The sequence below is a fragment of the Danio rerio genome, chromosome 16 (assembly GCF_052040795.2).
Source record: "Danio rerio strain M-AB ecotype USA chromosome 16, GRCz13ab, whole genome shotgun sequence".
NCBI lineage: Eukaryota > Metazoa > Chordata > Actinopteri > Cypriniformes > Danionidae > Danio > Danio rerio.
In genome coordinates, this window is record NC_141036.1 from 35,297,107 (window position 1) to 35,306,243 (window position 9,137).

At 50.5% G+C, this 9,137-nt stretch overlaps 1 long non-coding RNA gene across 1 annotated transcript; it reads right to left on the bottom strand.

The window, feature by feature from the left end:
• Positions 1–528: 528 nt before the first annotated feature.
• On the bottom strand, positions 529–8,288 carry LOC148679579 (uncharacterized). Its single transcript, XR_015945019.1, has 6 exons — positions 8,183–8,288; positions 7,959–8,046; positions 1,092–1,175; positions 917–971; positions 742–817; positions 529–667 (listed from the first exon to the last, which is right to left on the bottom strand). It is a non-coding gene; the product is annotated as an uncharacterized LOC148679579 (long non-coding RNA).
• Positions 8,289–9,137: the final 849 nt, after the last annotated feature.

Consider the following 9,137-nt stretch of genomic DNA (forward strand, 5'->3'; position numbering starts at 1 on the left):
ATATGTCAAAAATGTGTATTCGTCCACATCATTAGCTCGGCCAATCGCAATCCCATCAACTCTGAAGACTGCCGTGACTCGTCTGTTAACACAGTTGTCCAGTCGGTGGTGTCCTCCTGTACTTGAACTGTTGGATGTGGTGAAGATGGTTCACTGTAAATGACAAAGCAATAATTACATTAATATCAGTCACTCTATCACTGATGAAGAGAAAATCAACATGCATAGAAAGTAAAATAATTAATATTCTCCGATTTAAAAAAAAAAGTATCACAGATTAAAAGACTAATATAAATTTCATTCATTCATTCAATTTCTTTTTGGCTTAGTCCCTTTATTAATCTGGGGTTGCGACAGTGGAATGAACCACCAACTTATCCAGCATATGTTTTATGCAGCAGATGCCCTTCTATCTGCAACCCAGTATTACGAAACATCCAGACACACTTATTCACACACACATTTATACACTACAGACAAATAAGCTTACCAAATTCAGCTATAGCGCATGTCTTTGGACTTGTGGGGAAACCGGAGCACTTGGAGGAAACCTTCACGAACACTGGAAGAATATGCAAACTCCTCACACAAATGCCAACTGACCCAGCCGAGGCTCGAACCAGCGACCTTCTTGCTGTAAGGTGACAGCACTACCCACTGCGTCATCCTAATATGAAGAATATCAAGCATTATAAAATGCATTTATCACAGCATATACTGAACAGAAAACAACATACGCACCTGAGCACAACGAAATGTTGAAGTGTCTCGCTTAACAAGGCTGGCAACATGAGAAGTGCTGCTGTAAAATCAATTCCTGGAACATAAGATGTGGCATACAAACAAATATGAAGGAATCCATCTAAAGCTAGAATCTAATAATATTAACCAAGTGGAGAAAGTTTAGAAAGAGTACCTTAGAGTCAGGTCCATAGCCTTCTTCAGTTGATCTCTCATCTTTCGATGAAAACCTAGAAAATAATTTTAAACACGTGGGTGTACATTTATTGTTGTTTGTAAGTAAATACCTACAAATTTAAAATAGTATGTAAGCCATTAAAACCATGGTATAGATAATGAGACATACTTACATCTTGTAACTGAGCCATGCTTTCATATGACATGCCTTCATTGGTCTAATGCTGTTAGCCTGCATTATGTTGTTTAATCTTGTCCTGAAATACAATTGGAAACTTCATAAACTTCAGGAAAGCAATAAGATAAAGCAATAACTATTTATTTATAGTATTTTATTTTTATATAAGTATAACGTTAAACGATAGTAAAGCACCAACAATTCTGGACATGAGAGTTTGTGGACACTCCTCAACATTAATGTAACTTAGACACTGAAACGAAGATATATACAAGCATACACACGCCACGTTTGTAACTAGCCACGTTTACATAATCAGTCGCTTTGCCGGTGACAAAATTGTGATTTTTCTTCACAAAGTGGCGGTGTATATAACCGTCTAAAATTACATTTCCCCTTCGGGGGGAACTTCAGCACTATAAGTGGATTTGATTGTAAAATCCACGCATTGGGAGGTTCGGTTCAGAAGCTACTCGTCTGAAAGAGTATTGAACGGGCCAATTAAGAATGAATTGGCAGCGCAAGCCTGCGCAGGTGAGCGGCATAAGCAATCAACTGAGTATATAAGCTCACCTGGCGCAGCAGACGCTATCCTTTTCGCTTCAGAGACTTTCTGATCGAGTCGATGAGGGTTCCTCCTGCTGTGACCAGCGATTCTGAGCGAACGAGAGCATTCTCCCGGTCCAGAGTGTGTACACGCAGTGGCAGACGGTCGAGCTGGGTTTCTCCCTTGCCTGGCGTTCTTTGGGTCCGGTCCTCCAGAGCGGTGCGTATAAAGTTGCAAACTTCACAGAAAGAGCAACACAGTCGTGCAGCACGTCCTTATCAGGACGGCGCTCCGACTGTGCGTTTCTGGATGCGGTGGTTTCCTGTCCTCGGATGATGGGCGCGGGCACTGTGTTACATGTCTGGGGGTCCAGCATGTTAATGCGCTGCTCGCGGGCAGTTCATGTCGTCATTGCGATGCCATGACTGTTGCGCAAGATCGCGGTTAGCCTTTGCAAAAAGGCGAACCACCCCAGTTGTCCCCTGCTCTGCAGCGGGCACTCGGGCAGATCTGAGGGTTTCAGCTAGAGATAATCCGTCGCCCACGGGCCCGCGGACCTCCTGCTCCTCTAAGCGCTCCATCCAAGCTTCGGGCGGGGGAAGCGATCCGTCTAACAGATGGTAGCCCTTACGCCCGATGACACCGGAGACCAGATGTCCACCGCGGCATCGGAGGGTGGGCTTTCATTGTCCGATGATGATCCAGACCCGCTCGCCCCCTTCGGGCTGGTGAGCGCTGTCACTACGGATCCTGAAACGGACATGTTAGCCGTGCTTTCCCGGGCTGCTTCGGCCGTGGGTTGGAGATGGTTTATCCCCCAGCTCCGCGGCCGGACCGACTAGAGGGGCGTTCCCTTCTTCCCGGAGGTGCACAGTAGGCTCACGCGGTCTTGTAAAGCACTTTTTTTCTGCTCGTGCTGCGTGTTCCTCCACCCTAACCACTCTTGACGGTGAAACAGCCAGGGGGTATGTGGCGATTCCTCAGGTTGAGTGCGCGATGGCGGTAAATCCGCGCGGCGCCTCTTCTTGGCGGGGTCCGCCTCGTCTCCCATCCAAAGCCTGTAAGTTATCTACCTCCCTCGGAGCTAGAGCTTACATAGCTGCGGGCCAGGCTGCTTCCGCCTTGCATGCGATAGCCACCTACCAGCGCTACCAAGCGCAGGCGCTGGCTGAGCTGCACGAGGGTGGGTCCAACCCAGGCTTACGAGCTTCGCACCGCCGCCGACTTAGCTCTTCGGACTACTGAGTCCGCTGCGTGTGCGTTGGGGAGGACGATGTCCACATTAGTGGTCCAGGAGCGCCACCCCTGGCTGATATGCGCAAAGTCGACAAAGTCCGCTTTCTTGACTTCCCCATATCCCCAGCCAGGTTCGGCGACACTGTCTGTGAATTCACCCAGGAATTCAAGGCGGTGAGAGAGCAGTTGGTGGGTGATGTCTTATCGGCGGTCCGTAGCCCGCTCCGCCCGCCGTGCCATTCATACCTGCTCCTCGCCGAAGGCGCCCGCCTACGAGAGCTGCTCCGCCCCCGCACACGCCTCCGGCGAAGCGAGCGCGTCGGGCACCTCGGAAGCAGGCAGCCCCCCTGCCCAGAACGCCGCTAAGTCCGGCAACGGACCGCGAAGCGCCCCTGGGACAGGCCATCTGGAGAAGAGGGAACTTGCTCTTTCCCCGCTGGAGGGCGGGGCCCCATTTCCAACGGCACTTTTTACTGCCATGAAAACATTATGAAAGGGCACTTTTCACTTCCCCAGATGTGACAGCCCGAAATCTGCCAGTCTGGGACGCTATGCCTTCTAGCTTGCAGATTCGGTGCGTTTCGCCAGTGGCTCACGAGCGCTGGGAGGACGGTCTCCTTTCTCCCACCCCTCGAGCCTCCCCTCCGGAGCTCGGGTTTGGAGTGAGAGCAAATATCTCACCTCCAGCTTTTCCGTGGGACCCGCGAGCTTCCCGGATCAGCACACCCACTCCGCGCTGCCCCACTGCTGGTACGTCAGCGATTGTAGCGATGAGTCCATTAGCGAGAGCTCTGCCTGCCTGGTTAGCGCGGGCCAGCTCTTCGCGGTGGCTCATACGCACAATCAGACTCGGCTATGCGATTCAGTTCGCGAAACGGCCCCCCAAGTCACGGGTGTGTATTCACCAGGGTCAGCCCCCTGTCCGCCCCTGTCTTGCGAGAGGAGATTGCTGTCCTCCTGGCGAAGGATGCAATCGAGCCGCTCCCTCCAGCCGAGATGGAGAGCGGGGTTTACAGCCCACGCTTCATCGTGCCCAAAAAGAGCGGTGGGTCACGGCCAATCCTAGATCTGCGCGTTTTGAACCGCTGCCTGCACAAGCTGCCGTTCAGAATGCTCACGCAGAAGCGCATCCTCCGGTGCGTTCGTCCTCTGGGTTGGTCTGCAGCATTAGACCTGATGGACGCGTATTTCCATGTCTCCACTCTTCCTCGCCACCGACAGTTTCTGCGGTTTGCGTTTGAAGGTCGAGCTTGGCAATACAAAGCCCTCCCCTTCGGGCTCTCTCTGTCTCCGCGGGTCCTCACCAAGCCCGCGGAGGGTGCCTCAGCGCCCCTTCGGCTCGCGGGCATCTGCATACTCAATTTCTTTACGACTGGCTGAATTGCCCTCTCTTTTGATTATGCACAGAGTTGATTATGCACAGAGACAAAGTGCTCTGGCACTTCCACCTGTGGGGGTTTCAGGTCAACCGAGAAAAGAGCAAACTCGCCCCCGTGCAGAGGATCTCTTCTCTCGGGCTGGAGCTGGACTCGGTCACCATGGCAGCGCGCCTCTCCGGAGAGCGCGCTCAGCTGATGCTGTACTGTCTGAGAGAGCTCGACAGTAAAATAGTGGTCCCACTGAAACTATTTCAGAGGCTCCTGGGGCATATGGCATCCGCAGCCGCTTCATGCCGCTCGGATTATTCTATATGAGACCACTTCAGCACTGGCTTCACGATCGAGTCCCCAGACGCGCATGGCACGCGCGCGCACACCGAGTCTCTGTTACTGCGCTGTGTCGCCGCGCCCTCAGCCCTTGGAGCGACCCCTCGTTCCTACAGGCCTGGGTGTCTCTAGAACAGGCGTCCAGTCTTGTTGTCGTTTCAGCAGACGCTTCCAACACGGGCTGGGGGGCTGTGCGTTGCGGGCATGCGGCTGCGGACCTGTGGAAAGGTACCCAGTTGCATTGGCATATCGCCTGGAGCTGTTGGCAGTGTTCCCCGCTCTCCACCGTTTTTTTCCGGTGTTGGAGCGGCAACACGTGCTGGTCAGGACGGACAGTACGGCGGCGGTGGCGTATATCAGCCGTATAGGGGGTATGCGCTCTCGCCGCATGTCTCAGCTCGCCCGCCGTCTGCTCCTCTGGAGTCATACGCGGCTGAAATCGCTGCCAGCCATTCATATTCAGGCAAGCTCAACCGTGCAGCCGATGCGCTCTCACGGCAGCCTTGCGTCCTGGAGAATGGAGACTCCACCCCGAGTCTGTTCAGCTGATATGAGCGCGATTCGGGGAAGCCCAGATCGATCTGTTGCTTCCCCGGAGATCGCTCATTGCCAGTTGTTCTTTCCCTGACCGAGTGCTCTCGGCACGGATGCACTGGCTTACAGCTGGCCTCGGGGCACGCGCAATACGCGTTTCCCCCAGTGAGCCTGCTCGCGCAGTTACTGTGCATGGTCAGGGAGGACGAGGAACAGGTTGCTGGTTGCGCCCCTCTGGCTCAACCGGACCTGGATGTCAGAGCTCTCCCTCGCGATAGCCCTCCCCTGGCAGTCCCTTCGAGAGAGCACCTACTCTCTCAGGGACAGGGCACCACCTGGCACCCTCGCCGATCTTTGAAGAGATTTTTAGACGCGAGGAAGACTTAGGTAACCTCCGATTGCGGTGGCTAATACCGTCACTCGGGCTAGAGCCCCCTCCCCGAGCGCGCCTATGCCCTGACGTGAAGTCTATTCACTGAATGGTGTGTCTCTCGCTGAGAAGACCCCCGTAATTTGCCAGATCAGCGTTGTGCTTTCTTTACGCCGAGAGAAGTTGGAGAGCAGGCTGTCGCCCTCCACACTCAAGGTTACGTGGCTGCCATCTCCGCTCTCATAACGCGGTGGCTGGCGGCACCGTGGGAACGCATAACCTCATCATCCGGTTCCTCAGGGGCGTTAAGCGAATTAATCCACCCCGCCCCCTCTCATGCCCTCTTAGGATCTCGCCCTCGCTACACAAGCCGCGTCAGATCCCTTCGATCCTCGACTCAGTATATTTCTGTCCCTGAAGACAGCTCTGCTGGTCGCGTTGATATCGATTAGAGGGTCGGGGACCCGGAGGCATTTTTCGGTCAGTGACTCGTGCCTGTAATTGGGCTGGCTTTTCTCACGTATGAGACCCCGCCCGCGATATGTGCCCAAGGTTCCTACCACTCCGTTTTAATACGAGGTAGTAAGCCTGCAAGCGCTGCCCTCGGAGGAGGCAGACCCAGCCCTTATTTATTGTCCAGTTCGCGTTTTGCGTATTATCCGGACCGCACTCAGAGTTTAGATCATCTGAGCAGCTCTTCGTCTGTTATAGCGGTCGGCAGCAGGGAAGTGCCGTACCGAAATAAGTTCCCACTAGATTGTGGATGCCTTTCTTTCACTATCAGAGCCGAGATGAGCCGCGTCCCCCGAGAGCGCGTGCGCACTCCACTCGGAGCTTCGCATCCTCTCGAGCGCGCGCACGCGGCGCCCCTCTAACAGACATCTGTAGAGCTGCGGGCTGGGTGACACCCAACACATTTGCAAGGTTTTACAATCTGCGAGTGGAGCCGGTTTCCTCAAGGGTATTAGGTAACCCTTGGTGATTGAGGAAAAATTCGGTAGGGTGTTGAAACACGCTTGCTGCGCCATTTTCCCTAACACGGAGATACGTGCGCCTTTTTATCTGTCAGTAAAGTTCCCCGTCAGGTGAGCCCTGCAGATTCCTCCGTGGCCCCCAGCACTGACTCAGCGGAGGAGTCACTTGCTGGCCCACTACGTTGTAGGTCTGCCCGCTGGTCAGCCCGCGTTTTGGGTAAAGGTGCCTGCTATGCGTGGTCCCCACTAGGCGATCCCATATGCTTATTCAGCCACGGTTAAGTCCCCCCCCCCTGGGCGGACCCGTGTCTTCCCTCCCCGCTAACCACTCTTTTGCTATGCGTACTCCCCCTTTTAGGGCTAGTCCATATGTAAATTCTGCCATCTATCCCCCCTTGGGTAACGGATGGCCTCCGCAGCGTCCTCCCTATCGGGATTGCACGCTTCCCAACGTACTGTCGTATTTTCCTAGAATTATCTAGATGCTCACGACTTCCCAAAAAAATATATATAAATCCGTAAAACTTCTGTTGAAGTAGGATAAATTAGGGCCAGGGACACGTTGGAGGACCGCGCCCCCCATGATGTGGGTGCGTCACGCTTGCTTGACTATCTCCTCATCGGGGGTGTTGGTAAGGTGCAGTCATTATGGCGCTTTCAATGGGCTCCCAATGCGTGGATTTTACAATCAAATCCACTTATAGTGCTGAAGTTCCCCCCGAAGGGGAACGTTCGAGGTTACTAAAGTAACCCTTCGTTCCCCGAGGAGGGGAACGGAAGCACTATACTCCGTCGCCATAATGACTGTCCCTTAGCTGTTGAAAGTCTCTTCAGCTTAAAAAGGATAGCGTCTGCTGCGCCAGGTGAGCTTATATACTCAGTTGATTGCTTATGCCGCTCACCTGCGCAGGCTTGCGCTGCCAATTCATTCTTAATTGGCTCGTTCAATACTCTTTCAGACGAGTAGCTTCTGAACCGAACCTCCCAATGCGTGGATTTTACAATCAAATCCACTTATAGTGCTTCCGTTCCCCTCCTCGGGGAACGAAGGGTTACTTTAGTAACCTCGAACGTTCCGCGGTCAACCGAGGCTAGAAAATGGCCTCAAAATATAAAACATTATCGATAATTACAAATTCCAGTATTAATAACAAAAGGTTTTATATCAAGGTATATGAAGACTTCAGTCGCGCCCGCTCCGGGCCACACCGCACATTACTCACGGCCCGATTCCGGTGCACGGTTACGGCAGCGTCGGCTCGCTTCTGCCGCCGCATCTGGCCCGAGTAACGATACAGCAGACGGACTCGGGCAGGCGAGAATCTAGCCGCAACTGGCCCAAGTGTATTTTGCTATCTGGGTTGCGATTATATTCCGCCGTGGCAACACTTATTAATAAAGTAGTAACGTAACGTAACATATAAGGCGCGAATACGTAACGTAGGCGATAAAGGGAACTTTTACACCGAGAAAACTAACAGCATATAGTACTTACCTTCTATAACGTTATGTCCCTCGGTGACTTCGATATCACATTGTAGTAACTTCTTTAATAAGCTGCAGACATCTTAGCAAACTCCATCCTGCAGGCCAACGTACACCAGCCAGCCCGGAGCACAAAGCGGGGGAAAGCCGAGACCAGAGAGTCAGACAAAATTAACAGAACACGGCTTCACATGTAAAAATGAGACTGAAAATATATCTTTAATACATTCTTACCTGAAAAGTGTGGACTCCAAAATAGACTTTTCTTTGAAAAGCGTGCGAAGTTCTGTGTAAACAGCCAGCATACTCGACCGACCGCCTCAGTAACAAACACTACTATAACGTCTCAACAAGCCAAATTCTTAAAGAGACAGCAACATCACCACCTGTATGAAGATGCTGTCCCTCTGCATGGTTCTTATTCTACATCCCATATATACTATATGGACTTAAACAGTAAGCAAAGACCAGTATTTACGTTTTTAATGATTAAAATTAAATTTAATTATAAATTAAATTATTAACATTTTTGAGAAAAAATGTAATTTAAATACATGAAAAAAAATTTATTATTAAAATATTTAATTCAATCAATTTATTTATTTATTATATTTTTAAATTATGTATTTTAGTATTAATGTTTAGTATTAATACATTTAAATTAGTGTTATGTAGTGTCTTGATCTTATCATGAGCTGAGGGTACAATTTTGTTCCTATAGGGAAACAAAATATATAATTGTACCTTTAAAGGTGCCAAATTGGTCCTTTACGGTACAATTTTGTATCCAAATGTGCTATAAAAGGTACAAAAATGTACCTTTCAAACCTAAATCTGGACATTTGTACCTTTATAGCCCGTTTGGGTACAAAATTGTACCCTAAGGACCAATATGGGACCTTTAAAGGTACAATTTTATATTTTGTTCCCTCTAGGAACAAAATTGTACCCTCATTGTACCTTTTTTTCTGAGAGTGCACAAACCTCCCTACCGACCACCCTTTTTCACTTTTTTCACACCCTCGAAATGTTGTTGTAGAGCCCTGGACTGGAGTAAGGAAGCTGAAAATTCATCTTTAAAATGACTGGAATACAGTAAATGATTAAATTAAATGACAAACTACTTTTGAATAGTTGTGTTATAGTGCAGTAACATTTCACTATTTTACAATTTGTACTGTATTTGTGA